The sequence below is a fragment of the Bos indicus x Bos taurus genome, chromosome 1, assembly GCF_003369695.1.
Source record: "Bos indicus x Bos taurus breed Angus x Brahman F1 hybrid chromosome 1, Bos_hybrid_MaternalHap_v2.0, whole genome shotgun sequence".
Classification (NCBI taxonomy): Eukaryota; Metazoa; Chordata; class Mammalia; order Artiodactyla; family Bovidae; genus Bos; species Bos indicus x Bos taurus.
In genome coordinates this window covers 85205722-85224269 of record NC_040076.1, presented here as the reverse complement: position 1 = coordinate 85224269, position 18548 = coordinate 85205722, and the positions used below count along the sequence as shown (strand labels likewise).

Genomic DNA, 18548 nt, shown 5'->3' with positions numbered 1-18548 from the left:
TCAAACTATAGTGAATGCTCTGACCTGACTGAATGTAATTAGCCACCGGGCACGAGAAGGAACAGTCTCTCTGAACCAGTCTTCAAGAACAATTTACGACTCTGCCCTGAAGATTCAAGAGCTGTTTTTTCTAATAGAAGAAACATAAAAGAGATTAACCTTTCTGCTGTGTAACTACAGACCAAGTGGTACAGCTTGCCTTCTATCACTGCCACAGAAGAACAGAGATAATGAAAAACCCTCACCAAGTTTGTTATATGCATTTTTTTAAAGAACCGATTAAATTATCAATAAGACCCTATTAGGTAATCTTTCGTCATCACCAGGATCTCTGTATTATGCTAACAATCAAAGAGAAATCATAGAAACTGCAAATTATAGACAGTTCTCTTTGAACCTATAAAAACTAAAAAAAAGGGGGGGGGGGGGCAAGGGGTAAGTAACCTTTGAAAAGTAGCATCCTGACCAAAAAAATATTAAAATATGGTTACTTTCCATATTTTCTGCAGCTTAAGAATAAAATTTTACATCCCTTATTTTGAAATGTTAATTCCTGCCATCTTTAACTGCTGAGGAAACCATATTTTCTATTTTGAGAGTTTGAAGAATTAAAAGGTCATTAAACTTTTGCTAATAGAAAATCTTAATAGCTAAATTTCAAAGAACTAAGGATTCAATTATGATGAATAACCCATGTTCTTATTTTTTACTGTGACAATTTAAGTAATGATTCTGTACGAGGCAATCTTTCTCAGTCATATCAGTTCAACCAGGAATTATCTTCTTTCCTGTCCAAACTCTGATTGTCTCACAGTTATCAACACACAAATGAAGTAAATATCCTAGTCCTGTTGATGTCATGCTCAGGTTTTCTTGTCAACTGTCATGAGAAATCCTGTCATTAGGCAGGTTTGGTAGATGCCCACTGCCAAGTCCTCTTGCCTCATTAGACCAATTTCATAAGGCTTTCTGAATCTATTTGGTAGAAATGGGATCCAGACATCCACGTCTGAAATTAAATTCTCCCAGCAGTTGCCTCTCAAAGAGCGGTCCATCTCTCTGCTCTCTTTTCATTGGCTGTGGTATGAGTTGACTAGCGTAGGATGAAGATGGACTGCTTGGCTTTTAAACTTGCCATTCTCCAAGGAACATGAATATGGTCTCGGCAATTTGAACCACTGGGAGCAGGATTCAGTCCCTGATCTTGCCTAAGTTCACTGTAAATAGCTTGACAAGGGGGGCAAATGGCTTTCTTCTTGCTAATACATCAATATACACTGTCTAGATCCACTTACAAGTATTTGCTAGCCAGTTCTTTGACTGCCTTTGCAAATCAGTCAAAGGATCTAACCATTTCTCTGTAACAAAACAAATGATTTCTTAGTGCTGACCGACATTTCCACGATAAAAGAGACTTTACAAGCCTGCATTTTGTAAATCAAAACTATGGTAAATACAACATACAGAGCATACTTTCTTTTCAGGGACTAAATAAGCAAGGATTATTTATTCATTTATTTATCCACATATTTACAGTCACATTTTTGTTTGAGGATATGTCAAGTAAGAGATTAGAAGGCAATTTTCACACACAAGCCCCAAAGAAACATGTTGTTATTCTGTGGAAGTTATTTGATTGTTCTTCATAGTCTTTTCCTTTCAATTGGCATTTAGAGAACTAGCCACACAAGCTGCTCCGTACCTTCCTGCATGATACCATTCCTTCCTGTTCTCCTTATCTGTACCTGCAAGGATGCACAGCTTTCTCTTTTTTCTTTCTTGTGGGTTTGTGCAGTTTCTTGATGTTTGTGACAGGCCACGATAGGGGAAGCTTTTATCACCGTGGGGTTTGGAGGCCTCAGTAAATTGAAAATTGCAAATGAAATCCACTGGGCTTGAATTCATCAGCTATTATGTCAGATGACCTTTGGCAGCTGCTGATAAAAATGAGAGAATGTTAGCTCTGATCCAATTTTCAGCACTAACCATTCCTTTTCAAATCCATTCACAGTCAGGCAGCAGACACATGGGAAGTGAAAATGATAGGGTTTCAAGAGAACGGCATTGTGTTGCAGATTAAGATTTTCTCCCCCTATTTCTAGAGGTCGGCCCCCAGGCCTCTGTCTGGTATCTACCTATTGTCCAATCAGTTTCAATATCTGCTTCAGAGGACATGTTAGCCATCCTTACAGATAAGTGCTTACAGGAGAGAATGTTGGACTTAATAGTTTTGCTTAGGAGGCATCAAGGGTCGCAGTGTAGCAATATTGACTGGCACATGTTAGTTTAATCTGACGTTCTAAGGAATGTGACACTAGATTCTTTCAGAGTTGTTGATATCTAGGTGATTTTTTTGTTACCAGCTCTGGTTTTATAAAATTTATTTTTGTACAACTATTTATATTCATGAGTCAGAGATATTCTAAAATGTCTATCATAGCCAAGCAAAGCAGCCTAAGCTTGTCTAAATAATGTACGGATGCCAAAACTATGAAACTGGGAACCAAATGACATGTGCGCTGTTCCTGCAATCCAGTTGAAGGTTAAATGTCATCAACAGTATTTCAGCAGCTGGACTATCCTGAACTAAATGAGTTCTTATAGCTGGTACTGGTTCCCCAATAAATGTAGATTTTTATTTTGCAGGGGGATAAATTAGACTTAGTATTTTCCACACAGGTAGCATAAACAAGCAAAATAACACTATGGATAGTTGAGTCATCAGTATCATTTCCCTACCTATGAAACTTTTAGAGGCCTTCTAAAAGCAAAGAAAATTGAAGTTAATCACTTTTTCCTTCATTTGACTGTAAGTTAATCACTTTTTCCTTCATTTGACTGTTCAGAAATGGGGGGGGAAAGTCTCTCCTTCAATTCTTTGAAAATGCCGAGTTCATTGTGGGAACAGTCTCAAATAAATATGAAGTCAACAAGCATCAAATAATTAAAATCCATGTATCATCATAAGCATTTTCAAGAGAATCTAATAAACTGAAAAATATTTATTTAGGTTTTCTTGGTATGCAGATTTAACTTTTCTATTTGCCCTTGACACTGTTAGTTAACAGTACATTGAAAATAGATGTTTATATGTAAATAGGGTTATAAAAATACTTTTCATGGCATAGCAACTGCTTTCTTCACGCATAAGAACTATAAAGACATTTAGAGACTCCTCCAAATGTAAGTATTTGGGTGGGAAGAAAATGGTTCTATACACTACTTCTAAGAAAAAAAGTAAGTGCATATAGGATGTGTAGTATGCATACAGTATATCTTACTTTTGAAAAGTAATTGGGCTTCCCAGGTGATGCAGTGCTAAGGAATCCGCCTGCAAACGCAGGAGATGCAAGAGACACGGGTTTGATCCCTGAATCAGGAAGATCACCTGGAGTAGGAAGTGGTAGCCTACTCTAGTATTCTTACCTGGGAAATCCCATGGACAGAGGAGCCTGGAGGGCTGCAGTCCATGGGGTGGAGAAGAGTCAGATGTGACTAAGCATGCATAGTTATTTAAAATCAGTATGTTTCCCCCCTGCCTTTTTCTGGTACTCTTAAGCCCTTTTAAGAGCAGACAATAATCTGTTGCCCAATGAGCTTGTATAAATAAAATGCCTAATGATGGTGTCTAAAATATTCCAACCCTCCCCAAAATATGCAAATTAAAGTCAATTATTGTTGAACAATATTTAAAGGAATCAAAGTCACGTTGTAAGCACTTATTGGATCTAAAAACAAGAGGCACCAAATAACCAAAAAAGTATGGATTCAGTATATTCGGGGCTGCCTTTAATTTCTCCAGGTGGTTGATTTTCTACGTTTTTTTTTTTTTTTAAACTAATGAAGACACATTTAGACTCAGATTTAGAAAACTTTGATACATGGTATTTCTGTCCTACATCAGATAAGATCACATCAGATCAGTCGCTCAGTCGTGTCCAACTCTTTGCGACCCCATGAATCGCAGCACGCCAGGCCTTCCTGTCCATCACCAACTCCCGGAGTTCACTCAGACTCATGTCCATCGAGTCAGTGATGCCATCCAGCCATCTCATCCTCTGTTGTCCCCTTCTCCTCTTGCCCTCAATCCCTCCCAGCATCAGTCTTTTCCAATGAGTCAACTCTTTGCATGAGGTGGCCAAAGTACTGGAGTTTCAGCTTTAGCATCATTCCTTCCAAAGAAATCCCAGGGCTGATCTCCTTCAGAATGGACTGGTTGGATCGCCTTGCAGTCCAAGGGACTCTCAAGAGGCTTCTCCAACACCACAGTTCAAAAGCATCAATTCTTCGGTGCTCAGCCTTCTTCACAGTCCAACTCTAACATCCATACATGACCACAGGAAAAACCATAGCCTTGACTAGATGAACCTTTGTTGGCAAAGTAATGTCTCTGCTTTTGAATATGCTATCTAGGTTGGTCATAACTTTCCCTCCAAGGAGTAAGTGTATTTTAATTTCATGGCTGCAGTCACTATCTGCAATGATTTTGGAGCCCAGAAAAATAGTCTGACACTGTTTCCCCATCTATTTCCCATGAAGTGATGGGACCGGATGCCATGATCTTCGTTTTCTGAATGTTGAGCTTTAAGCCAACTTTTTCATTCTCCTCTTTTACTTTCATCAAGAGGCTTTTTAGTTCCTCTTCACTTTCTGCCATAAGGGTGGTGTCATCTGCATATCTGAGGTTATTGGTATTTCTCCCAGCAATCTTGATTCCAGCTTGTGTTTCTTCCAGTCCAGCGTTTCTCATGATGTACTCTGCATATAAGTTAAATAAACAGGGTGACAATATACAGCCTTGACGTACTCCTTTTCCTATTTGGAACCAGTCTGTTGTCCTACATACCTCTGTCCATTTGGATCTCAAATGATGCCCTGGCTGGCTCTGTAAAAACATCACCCGGTTGTTTGGCTGAACCACCCTTCTGACAGTGTGGACAGCAATTCTTACCAAAAGGCTGAAGTCTTTACCTTCAGAAATTTATCAGTGACTAAGGCCACACATGGCTCAATTCATCCATCGCATACAGCAGGACTTGTTTCTCTGATTATAGTTTCCTCAAACTTCTACCTGCCTTTAGGTTTTGCCATGGGTACTAGCACTATTTCTAAAGAAGCAAATGGCAATAGTGAGCATGTTCTTAGGGAACTGCAAAAGTGCCAGGCCCAAGCCATTCAGCTTGGACCCACTCAGCTAACAGGTCCCTGCCAGAAGAAACAGCGGCAACACACTTGGCTAGACCCGAGCCTGGCTTTCAGCCACTATGATCTGCATACTCAGATAGATAGAGCAATTAGATAGGCCTGTTAGGTTTTATGTCTTCATTATTGATTTATAGTATGAACTCAGCATGACAATTGAACCAGAGCAGCCAATAAAACAACTAAATCATTGAGCTTTACATAGGCACATATTTCCAATTTATATTTGGGGAGGAAATACATGGATGTACCATTATTTCTGGTATTTTGTCCAAGGACTTGAACAGAGATTTGGGTAATTCATTATTCCCACTTCCTAATCTTTCATTGCTGTTCCTTCTATAGAAACACTATCCAATAGAACTTTCCATTATGATGGATATGTTGTACTCTATCTTGTTCAGTATGGTAGCCACTAGCCACATGTGGCCATTAAACATTCAAAATGTGATTAGTTGGACTGAGGAAGAATTAAAATTTTAAATTATTTTATTTTCATTGGAATTTAAACAGCCACATATAGCTAGTGACTACTGTATTGGACAGTGCAGCAGCTTTATAGTGTACTAAATTTGTCCTCCCTCCACCAATAGCTTTTTCACCTTTTCAAGACTGTTTGAAAGCTATGCCTTTGATAAAGTCTTTATTGACTCCCCCATCTCAACATTCCCTAACTCTTCCTGAATATATTTCATTTTGTATCTTTGATCATTTTCTGCCATTTATTACACTTACCTGTTCTACAATGCTACAAACTGCTTGAGGACAAGGACTGTATCGACCCAGTGACGTGCTCAAATATTTGAGAAATTAAACTGAGTTGTAGGCGTTATAGGGTGAGAGGATATAATTGTTTTAATACACGCTAATTAAGAGAAGAAATGACACTTTGTCATCCTTCTTTTCATGCACTCTTTAAATTTACAAAAGGGCCTATTATTTCCCTCTCCTGATCTATTAGGTAGAAGTATAAAACAAAAGTATTACATTTGTTCTTTTGAAGGCAGTAAACTTGGGGATACTTCTTCCTCTCTTTATAAATGATAACAATGCTATACATGTAGAAAAAACTCAGTACATACTTCTTGAGTCAATTAGTAAATGAAAGAGAATTATTAGCCAACTTTCAAGTGTATTTGAAGTCCCTGAATCAAGGAGATGTACTTACATTGGCTTCTAATTTTAGAAAAATTCTTTCTAAATATTCATGTAAATAAACTCTAAGAGCTGTCCTATACAGTAGTTATACAACTCTATGTATTTGATAGAGCTCAGAACTATACACTTGAGGGTGAATTTTATTACAGTGTATTAGTTTTTTTAAAAGTGAGGGAAAATACCATGTATTTTAGTGTATGCTCATAATTTTAAAGTAGCTGCTTAGCATTTTAGTGCTAAATTATATTTATATAATACTAATTTTATTCAGTTGTGTGCTCCTGTGATGCCATATGACATCTAGGTGACTTTTGGGGAATAGTGAAGAAATCTGAGACAGTTGTAGAAACTAAATTCTTCCACTTACTAATTAGGAATACTACTACTAATTGCCACATTATATTATAGTAGCTTATGATTACTGAACATATGCTACATGCCAGACACCATTCTCAGGCATCTATTTAGGATAACTCATTTAATCTCTTGCAACCCCATAAAGTTAGTATTATTATCCCCACTTTAAAGATGAGGGAAGTAACATACAGGAGGATTCAGTGCCTTGGCAAAGGGCACACGGCAGTTAAAGTGGCACTTGGCCACAGTAGATTCTCCATTATTTTGGGTCCATGTGAATATTAGCAGGTAGGGTCAGGGGATAGGTTTTAGCAGCACACACTGGCTCTATTGGCTCTTACAATTTTACAACAGCTCTGACCTTGTATTTTCTTTAATAAAAGAAAGATTATTTTTTAGGCATTTCATGGAGAATGCTGCAATGAGGGCTGAATGAGATATTAATATGAAAATACAATTATCTGTTTACTAGCTGTGCTTGTTAGCTGTGTTTAGTGTTTAAAATTACAGTTCATGTGCCTTTTTGTGTTTGCATGAAAGCCATATATACCTCATTTCTGATAGATGTCCTCCTCACTCCCAAGTTCATAGTTAATTAGTCATGACCGCCCTTGAAGAAATCCAGGGAAAGGAACAATAAAGATTTCAGTCTTTTGACATCTAATTATACAGCAGGGCCCTTTAACTGTTTTTCCTTTGTGAAAAATCTGGGGAAAAGGAACAGGAAGAACAGAGGAGAAAGGAAGGGATGTGAGGTTGAAAGGAAAGTAGGAGAATCCCCCAGAGCTCACTGTGAAAAAATCAATTAATTCAACCAAGATGAGACTTTCTAGCACTTTCCTCTGCCCTCTGCCATTCACCTCAGCTGGGTAGTGTCAGATTCCCAAAATGCTGGACACTGAAAGGATTCTAGAGTAAAATGTTTAAAAAAACAGTTAATATCAGAACACGAATTGTTTCTCATTCCCAGAAATATATACATGGACTATATGAGGGATGGAGGGTGTTAATGAGGTTAAGTTGTTCTACTTAGTGTTATTTTAGACATTTTATTGCTAATCATTGTGAAAATGTCCCTATCAGTCAGTTCAGTTGCTCAGTCGTGTCTGACTCTTTGCAACCCCATGGACTGCAGCATGCCAGGCCTCCCTGTCCATCACCAACTCCTGGAGTTTACTCAAACTCATGTCCATTGAGTCAATGATGCCATCCAACCATCTCATCCTCTGTCGTCCCCTTCTCACCTACCTTCACCCTTTCCCAGCATCAGGATCTTTTCAAATGAGTCAGTTCTTCGCATCAGGTGGCCAAAGGATTGGAGCTTCAACATCAGTCCTTCCATTGAATATTCAGGACTGCTTTCCTTTAGGATAGACTGGTTGGATCTCCTTGCAGTCCAAGGGGCTCTCAAGAGTCTTCTCCAAGACCACAGTTCAAAAGCATCAATTCTTTTGCACTTAGCTTTCTTTATAGTCCAACTCTCACATCCATACATGACTACTGGAAAGACCATAGCTTTGACTAGACGGACCTTTGTTAGCAACGTAATGTCTCTGCTTTTTAATAAGCTGTCTAGGTTGGTCGTAACTTTTCTTCCAAGGAGCAAGCATCTTAATTTCATGGCTGCAGTCACCATCTGCAGTGATTTGGGAGCCCAAAAAAATAGTCTGTCACTGTTTCCCCATCTATTTGCCATAAAGTGATGGGACCAGATGCCATGATCTTAGTTTTCCAAATGTTGAGTTTTAAGCCAACTTTTTCACCCTCCTCTTTCACTTTTATCAACAGGCTCTTTAGTTCTTCGCTTTCTGTCATAAGGGTGGTGTCATTGACATAGCTGAGGTTATTGGTATGTCTCCCTGCAATCTTGATTCCAGCTTGTGCTTTATCCAGCCCAGCGTTTCTCATGATGTACTAAGTATGTAAGTTAAATAAGCGGGGTAACAATATACACCCTTGATGTACTCCTTTCCTAATATGGAACAAGTTTGTTGTTCCATGTCCAGTTCTAACTGTTGCTTCTTGACCTGAATACAGATTCTTAAGAGGCAGGTCAGGTAGTCTGGTATTCCCATCTCTTAAAGAATTTTCCACAGTTTGTTGTGATCCACGTAGTCAAAGGCTTTGGCATAGTCAATTAAGCAGAAGTAGATGTTTTTCTGGAACTCTTTTGCTTTTTCTTAGCCTACAAATACACAAAACTATGTCCAAAAGATTTACAACTACAGACCAAACTTTACTAATCAATACCTTCCATCAACATATTGTACTAATTTCCTTTTTGTGAAATCAATCATTCATTCAGATAAATAAGAAATAGTGGCATTAAGAAGTTCAGGTTAAGTGGAGACCTTAAATAAATAAATATAAAATACTATACTTCTTCAAACTTCTTGTGAAAACAGCCTCCTGAGAATATACATTTTTTTAAGTAAGGTTAGAGAGAAGTTTTCAGAGTCAGAAGGAAATTGTTTCAGTCTATCTGGCCAATGAATATTAAGTACCACCGAAGTCTAAGGCTACCGCTGGCCATTCCTTTTGATGGTGAACAACAATAATAATGGTCATAGCTTCTATTCCTTTTTTCCCATCTGCATACATAAGGAAAGGTAAATAACTGTAGCTGCTACAATCAGTAAACCCCCAAATCCAAGTTCTTAAAAATATCTGCTAGATATCAGGAGAATCTGATATGGGTCAGGTGGCTCTTCTTTACAGTTTTCCTCTTCTTTGCAGTTTTCCTCTAAGAAAACACTTTCCTTCCATTCTGCAACTCTGCAATCTCCGAGTCTCTCTAGTAGTGATGGTGGAGTAGAAAGGATTCCTTCCTTCCTCAACCTGTAAATGACATAACACTTCCCTTTACATCCCACTGGTGAGATTTAATCACACTACTTTACCTAGGTCTTGAGGAGCTGAGAAATAAAGTTTAGCTCCATGCCAAAGAAAATGAAATGGATGGTGAACCCATATGTTATAATCTGCCACAGCCGGACACTTTACATTTGTTGTATGTGATTAATATATTACATGTTACATATATTAACTTTAATGTTTATAAGAACCCTGGAAAGTATATGATATTAATCTCACTTCACAGAAGGGAAGCCAGAGATGCTTTATATAAGTTGCTTTATATAAGATGCTTATATAAGTTTAAATAAATTGCTAAAGACACATCGTGAATTGTGGGACCAAGATACAAACACAGTCTGTCTTCAATGGATTTAAAAAATAGTATTTTATAAATGACATGCAAAAATATATATGAATGGCCAAAGGATATAGAAGGCAATGGCACCCCTCCAGTACTCTTGCCTGGAAAATCCCATGGACAGAGGAGCCTGGTAGGCTGCAGTCCATGGGGTCACTAAGAGTTAGACACGACTGAGCGACTTCACTTTCACTTTTCACTTTCATGCATTGGAGAAGGAAATGGCAACCCACTCCAGTATTCTTGCCTGGAGAATCTCAGGGATGGGGGAGCCTGGTGGGCTGCCATCTATGGGGTCGCACAGGGTCGGACACGACTGAAGCGACTTAGCAGCAGCAGCAAAGGATATAGAAAGAAACAAGAGCTAGTAACTAAATTATGAGAAATGGTCAGGCTCAAAAATAGAGAACTATTCTAAGCTATCAGAACATTAGTGGAGAGAGAGTACTATCACATAATAAAATGGAAACTATCATGTGCTACCTAATAGTAATTTCAATCATATAGAAAGCAATGTAAAGACTGTAGATGCAGAATAAAGTGGTTTTAAAAGACCAGATCCTGACAAATTGGTCAGAGTAATATTAGGGGATAGTGGGTGCAGGTGGGGGAAGGGTCAGGACAGAAGGATGAAATGTTTCATAGTGCTTATATTTCTCGCCATTTGCAGAAATCCATTTTCAATTGATCGGCCAATTCAGACATGCCTCTTTTAGCCGAAAAGGGAGACTCTAACCACCTCTCACCTCTCATTAAGATACCATGTCAGCAATACAGACATAAAACGTATTTAAAGACAAGTCATTGCTCATATTTCCTGTATTAAGAACAAACTTTCATGAAAATCAATTGATAACAAGACTTGAATCTTTAAGTAAATTTTGAGAGATTCCATTAGAGTCTAAAAATCTATAGATAGTAAAAGAAATTCTGAAATAAGATAGTGACTAAAGCCAATTTAGACCAGCACAGGACTAGAAGAATATAGCAAAAGCAAAATAAAAGCAAAAAACATAGGAAAAAAAGATCTCTATAACCTGGAAAAAAGAATATTTTAATATGGAAAATATTTCCCTGATCTTTTACTTAAAGGCCCGTTTCACTAAATCCAAATAGTCGGTTTGCCCTGCTAACTAATGCCATCGCCTTCTCCACAACTAAAGACATAAGAGTTGTCAAAAACAGTTAGCGACAGCTATTTTGTAATATGGCCAGTTATTAAAGCATTTTAATGCAAATTTCTCAGGTGTAGTGTACACAGTACCTCTTCTGAGATACAGGAATAGATATTCTATAAATGAAGATTTTGTGCTGGGTGAAACAAATCATGAAAAGATTTACAGTAAAATTTAGCAAAACCTTTACTACTAGTACTTACTATGGATCTGAGATGGGAAGAGGGATATACAATATTGAGTGTTTCACCAGTGCACCCTTTTATTTTGCCATGAAGCATATGGTGGCGCTAGTGGTAAAGAACCCACCTGCCAATGCAGGAATGTAAGCGAGATGGGTTCAATCCCTGGGTTGGGAAGATCCCCTCATAAGGGAATGGCAACCCCATTCCAGTATTCTTGCCTGGAGAATCCCATGGCTAGAGAAGCCTGGTGGGCTACAGTCCATGGGGTCACAAAGGGTTGGACATGACTGAAGTGACTTAGTACATACTGAGGGACGAATGTCTTTTGGATCATTCTTTGGAAGTACTGATTTGGCACCACTCCTCTCCATCAACAGAGGCCTTTGTTTTCAGTTGTCAAAAAGGGGATAATGCAGTTAGGAGTTGTAAAAAGCAGTTGGGAAAGAGGGGATAATGGTTAGGAGTATGGACTCTGGAGTCAGACTGCCAGCGTTCAAACTCTGACTTGCTGTAGGCTCTTGGGCAAGTTACTTGAGCTCTCCTTTTTCTTTATTTCTAGGATGGGCATGAGAGTAGTAACTAGCTGAGAGAAAGTTACAAGTGTTAAATAACTGGACACATTTAAAGTAGCTGGAACAGTTTCTAGCATACATAGTATGCTAGTACATACTACATACATACATAGTACATAGCATACTCCCAATATTAGCTCTTGGCTACTAAGGCAAGGAACAGTTGCTCCAAATAAATATCTTTACTAGGACAGCTCCAAATCTAGTTTGGGTTATGCTATGTATGTGTGTGTGCATTAGTCGTTCAGTTGTGTCTGACTCTTTGCAACACCAGGGACTGTAGCCCACCAGGTTCCTCTGTCCATGGGGATTCTCCTGGCAAGAACACTGAAGGGGGTTGCCATTCCCTTCTCCAGGAGATCTTCCCAACCCAGGGATCAAACCTGGGTCTTCAGCATGGCAGGCAGATTCTTTACCATCTAAGCCACCAGGGAAACCCAGGTTATGCTATACAGAACATCTTTATTTTGTAGGGAGGTTTTTTTTCCTAAGACTACTTCTAAAAATCATATTTTGAAATTTAAAACTTGTTATTATACTCAGGAAAAATTTTTTATTTTTCCCCCTAGATTAAAAACATGACCATTTAAACCTTCATTTCTTTCACTTAAGACCCTAATTTTCAGTAGGTTGCAGTGATATATTATTAGATGAGGATATTTTCATCTTTGTTTTACTATCAGGACTCCAAAGATGACCAGATCCTTCTACTAAGGAATAGCTCTTAAATTCTGCATCTGTGAGTAACCAGATAACTAACACTTGATTAGCACTTCATCACTGACAGTATGTTTTCATATACATTAGAGCACTTATAGTTCTTCCTGAACCATTTTTCTTTAACCCAGGCTGTCTCCTTGCCCCTACCTGTAGTTTCAGCCATATGTATATTCACCTCCAAGCAGGAAGTATGAATTATTTATTACTCGTAAATCCATTTCACTTAAGAAAGATTTCAGACAAATAACAAAAGATTGACTCAGGATCAACATTAGCTCTATTCTTATCACCTGCCTCCCCAGCAAGTGTCCAGCTGCTCAGATACCCAGTAACTGGCTCTGATTCCATTATTCCAGCTCTCTCCTACAGAGCTCACATACTACCATCACCTGGAGCCTGTCTTGGCCCCAAAGGCCCTTTATTCCAACTCCCAGATTCCAGATAACCAGGTCTCCTATATCACAGTCTGTTCTGAGGAACAGAGAATTCTTGTGGGAAATCCATCCAAAAGTTTCTCAGTTTTCTTTTTAATTTTGCAATCAAAAAACCAATGGAACCTGTCCAATAAATCCTACTAATGAAGTAATGGATTGTCAAGCACAACTGGCCAGAGTGCCTCCTATGTCTTTGAAGCTGATGTCCAGATTACTTAACAACCTAAAGAATGTAGGTGTAAGCATTGGTGGTTCAGTGGTAGAATTCTCACCTGCCACTCGGGAGGCCTGGGTTCAATTCCCAGCCAATGCAAGAGCACTGCTACTGGGTTTCCATGCTCGCTCCGATGGTAAAGAATTGCCTGCAAAGTGGGAGACCTGGGTTCAATCCCTGGGTTGGGAAGATCCCCTGGAGGAAGGCATGGCAACCCACTCCAGTAATCTTGCCTGAAGAATCCCCATGAACTGAGGAGCCTGTCAGGCTATAGTACATGGAGTCCCAAAAAGCCAGACATGACTGAGCGACTAAGCACAGCATGAAGAATGTAGATATGCTCAGACTGAGGAAAAAGAGAAAAGCAGGAACCCAAAACTAGTGTTTCACATCTGAATGGTCTGTACTCATGGATTTTTTTTGGACTGATTTATTCAGATTTTTCCATTAAAGAATTCCAAAATACAGCTTAATTTTTCTGATATTTACCTGCTCCTTTAGCTTCCCTAAATAATGCTGCCCCAATTTGGGGTTACATTTTTATTGTGGTAAAATCTATGTAACATTAAATTTTTTAATGTACAATGCATTGGTTTTAATTACATTCACAAAGTTGTGTGGCCAGCACCACTATGAATTTATAAAACTTTTTCATCACCCAAATAGAAACCCTGTACTCATTTTAAGCAGTAACTCCCCATTCTTCTTCCACCCAGCCACTGATAACTTCTGTTCTACTTTTTGTCTCTGTCAATTTGTCTGTTCTAGATATTTCATGTAGGTGGAATCCTACGGTATTTGTCCTTTTATGTCTGGTATATTTCACTTGTTCTCAAGGTTCATCATTGTTGTAGCATGTATCAGAATTTCAATCTTGTTATGGCTAAATAATATTGTATTTATATACCACAATTTATTTATTTATTTGGGTTGTTTCAACCTTTTGGCTAATGTGAATAATTCTACAGTCTGTACAAGTATCTGTTTGAATTCCTGTTTTCAATTATTTGGGGGTATATACCTAGATATCCAGGAGTTTAATTGCTGGGTCACGTAGTTATTCTATTTTTAGCTTTTAAAGGAGCCTCCAAACTAGCTTACATAGCCACTATATGTTCCCACTAGCAATGTATAAGAGTTCAAATTTCTCCACATTCTCAGCAGTAATTATTATTTTGTTTTTGTTAATTTATTATATCCATCCTAGTAGGTGTGAAATGGTATCTTCTTGTGGTTTTTATTTGCACTTGCCTATTGGCTGATAATGTTAAGCTTCCTTTATGAGCTTGTTGATAATTTGTATATCTTCTTCAGAGAAATGCCTATTTAATTTCTTTGCCTATTTTTTAATTGGGTTGTCTTTTTATTATTGCATTTTAGGAGTTCTTCATATTTTCTGGATATTAAACGTTACCAGATAAATGACTGTAAATAACATTTCCCATTCTGTAGGCTGCTTTTTTAAAATAATATCTTTTGATTCAAAAAACTTTTTCATTTTAATGAAGTCAAATTTATCTATTTTTTTCTTTTGTTGCTTGTGTGTTCTGTGTCGCTGATCCACTTTGAGTTAATTTTTATATATAGTATGAGGTAGGAATCCAACTTCATTGTTTTGCATAGGGAAATCTAGTTGGCTCATTATCTTGAGGAAACTATTCTTTCTCCTCTGAATGGACCTAGCACACTTGTCAAAAATCAACTGACCACAGATGTTTACTTCTGGACTGTCAATCCTATTCTATATGCTTATATATCTATCCTAATGGATCATGGAATAAGGAAGAGAGTTCCAGAAAAACATCTATTTCTGCTTTATTGACTATGCCAAAGCCTTTGACTGTGTGGATCACAATAAACTGTGGAAAATTCTTCAAGAGATGGGAATACCAGACCACCTGACCTGCCTCTTGAGAAACCTATATCCAGGTCAGGAAGCAACAGTTAAAAGTGGACATGGAACAACAGACTGGTTCCATTTAACTTATATGCAAAGTACATCATGAGGAATGCTGGGCTGGAAGAAGCACAAGCTGGAATCAAGATTGCTGGGAGAAATATCAATAACCTCAGATATGCAGATAACATCACCCTTATGGCAGAAAGTGAAGAGGAACTAAAAAGCCTCTTGATGAAAGTGAAAGAGGACAGTGAAAAGGTTGGCTTAAAGCTCAACTCAGAAAACAAAGATCATGGCATCTGGTCTCATCACTTCATGGGAAATAGATGGGGAAACAGTGGAAACAGTGTCAGACTTTATTTTTTGGGCTCCAAAATCACTGCAGATGGTGATTGCAGCAATGAAATTAAAAGATGCTTACTCCTTGGAGGGAAAGTTATGACCAACCTAGATAGCATATTCAAAAGCAGAGACATTACTTTGCCAACAAAGGTTCGTCTAGTCAAGGTTGTGGTTTTTCCAGTAGTCATGTATGGATGTGAAAGTTGGACTGTGAAGAAGGCTGAGCGCTGAAGAATTGATGCTTTTGAACTGTGGTGTTGGAGAAGCCTCTTGAGAGTCCCTTGGACTGCAAGGAGATCCAACCAGTCCATTCTGAAGGACATCAGCCCTGGGTATTCTTTGGAAGAAATGATGCTAAAGCTGAGACTCCAGTACTTTGGCCACCTCACGAGAAGATTGGAAAAGACTGATGCTGGGAGGGATTGGGGGCAGGAGGAGAAGGGGACGACAGAGGATGAGATGGCTGGATGGCATCACCGACTCGATGGACCTGAGTCTAAGTGAACTCCGGGAGTTGGTGATGGACAGGGAGGCCTGGTGTGCTGCAATTCATGGGGTCGCAAAGAGTCGGACATGACTGAGCGACTGAACTGAATGTATCACACTGTTTTATTTTTGCAGTTTTGTACTAAGTTTTCAAAATAAATGGAAGTCCTCCAACTTTGTTTTTGTTCTTCGAGATTACTCTAGCTATTATGGGTCCTTTACAATTCCATATGAATTTGAGGGTTGGCTTTTCCATTTCTGGAAAAAAAAAATGAACTTGGAATTTTTATAGGAATTATACTAAATTTCTAAATAGCTCTGAATAATATTGACATCTCAAAAACTGAGTTTTCAGGCTTAAGCACTTGAGCAATATGTAGGGTTTAGTAAGTTTAGGAATATCACATACTAGAGTCCATATAATTTTTATTCTTAAAGATTCAATCTGCACTAGCATATTAAATACTCAGAGAAATTCTGTAAGATATAAGTTTTCAAAATGTGGTTTAATTCTGCATTTCCAAATCCACTGACCCCAAAATCCTTTTTCATCTAACAGCTATGCTATACTATTGAGCTCTGGAGTCAAAGGGCCCAGTTCAAATTCCAGCTCAACTGCCTACCGATGACATTTATCTAATCCTCACATCCCTTATCCATAAGATGGAAATAATAACTAATATTATGCAAAGACTTGTAAGCACTGGATGATAAAATGCATAGAAATCATATACTAAGTACTAAACAAATTTAGCTAAAACTGTTGTTAACAGTTCTCAAAATGAGAGTTTATAGAACATAATTTGAAAATGGAATCATAATTATTCAATAACAGCATAGAATGCATACACAAATAATTGCTGCAGGTCTATTATATACCAGTGGTAATGTAAAACTTATTGGAAGGTTTTCAAGTAGCACATATTTGTGAGAAGGTTTGCAATCCTGGCAAAGTGTGGCATTTTCATTCAGGGATGAAGGACCATGTAGTGTCATACCATTGCTGAGATTTGCTGATGTCTCTATCAGTTCAGTTCAGTTCAGTTCAGTCGCTCAGTCATGTCTGACTCTTTGCAACCCCATGAATTGCAGCACGCCAGGCCTCCCTGTCCATCACCAACTCCCGGAGTTCACCCAGACTCACGTCCATCGAGTCAGTGATGCCATCCAGCCATCTCATCCTCTGTCGTCCTCTTCTCCTCCTCCCCCAATCCCTCCCAGCATCAGAGTCTTTTCCAATGAGTCAACTCTTCGCATGAGGTGGCCAAAGTACTGGAGTCTCAGCTTTAGCATCATTCCTTCCAAAGAAATCCCAGGGCTGATCTCCTTCAGAATGGACTGGTTGGATCTCCTTGCAGTCCAAGGGACTCTCAAGAGTCTTCTCCAACACCACAGTTCAAAAGCATCAATTCTTCAGCACTCAGCCTTCTTCACAGTCCAACTCTAACATCCATACATGACCACAGGAAAAACCATAGCCTTGACTAGATGAACCTTTGTTGGCAAAGTAATGTCTCTGCTTTTGAATATGTTATCTAGGTTGGTCATAACTTTCCTTCCAAGGAGTAAACGTCTTTTAATTTCATGGCTGCAGTCACCATCTGCAGTGATTTTGGAGCCCAAAAAATAAAGTCTGACACTGTTTCCACTGTTTCCCCATCTATTTCCCATGAAGTGGTGGGACCAGATGCCATGGTCTTTGTTTTCTGAATGTTGAGCTTTAAGCCAACTTTTTTACTCTCCTCTTTCACTTTCATCAAGAGGCTTTTTAGTTCCTCTTCACTTTCTGCCATAAGGGTGGTGTCATCTGTATATGTGAGGTTATTGATATTTCTTCCGGCAATCTTGATTCCAGCTTGTGCTTTTTCCAGTCCAGCATTTCTCATGATGTACTCTGCATATAAGTTAAATAAGCAGGGTGACAATATACAGCCTCGACGTACTCTTTTTTCTATTTGTAACCAGTCTGTTGTTCCATGTCCAGTTCTAACTGTTGCTTCCTGACCTGCATACAGATTTCTCAAGAGGCAGATCAGGTGGTCTGGTATTCCCATCTCTTTCAGATGTCTCTATAGATGTTTGCAAACACAGAGATTGTCCATGAAAGGATAAAGGTAAAGCTGGTGCTCAGAGGCAGATAAAGAAAGGGCAAATGAGAAGGGAGTACTAACTCATGCCACTTCTCTTATTCCAATCAGTAATATCTGTCTTCCCATTAATATAACCCCATTTCTCAAATACAAACAAAAAGATACTCTTCATAGTGGCTACTTTTCCCAAAAAAAAGATGAATCATGTTCTTTTACTTTGAAACAGAAAGTGGTAGAATTAAGAGAAAATACTACCAGCTGTTTTTCTTTTAAAATGGAAGGTTTGTTGAAATCATACTCTGTAAAAGAAGATGTGTGTGTGCTTAGTCATTAAATCATGTCTGACTCTTTGTGACTCCTTGGACTAAAGCCTGCCAGGCTGCTTCTGTCCATGGGATTTTCCAGGCAAGAATAATGGAGTGGGTTGCCATTTCCTTCTCCAGGGGATCTTCTTAACTCAAGGACTGAACCCGTGTGTGTCTCCTGCATTGCAGACAGA

The 18548-nt window shown here is 38.6% G+C and overlaps 1 protein-coding gene, 1 long non-coding RNA gene and 1 other non-coding gene across 4 annotated transcripts in view; 2 read left to right on the top strand and 1 right to left on the bottom strand.

Moving 5' to 3' along the window:
- LOC113891754 overlaps positions 1–18548 on the top strand; it is a 619131-nt gene that overhangs the window by 390098 nt on the left and 210485 nt on the right. The window lies entirely within an intron of this gene.
- LOC113891774 overlaps positions 1–18548 on the bottom strand; it is a 182723-nt gene that overhangs the window by 2286 nt on the left and 161889 nt on the right. The window contains exon 3 of one of the 2 annotated variants that reach the window (XR_003510882.1): positions 1703–1937. The exons of the other annotated variant lie outside the window; for it this stretch is intronic. This is a non-coding gene — a long non-coding RNA (uncharacterized LOC113891774). The remainder of the gene's footprint in view (positions 1–1702; positions 1938–18548) is intronic. 2 annotated transcript variants of the gene reach the window in all.
- Positions 13260–13330, top strand: TRNAG-GCC. Its single transcript has one exon. It is a non-coding gene; the product is annotated as a tRNA-Gly (tRNA).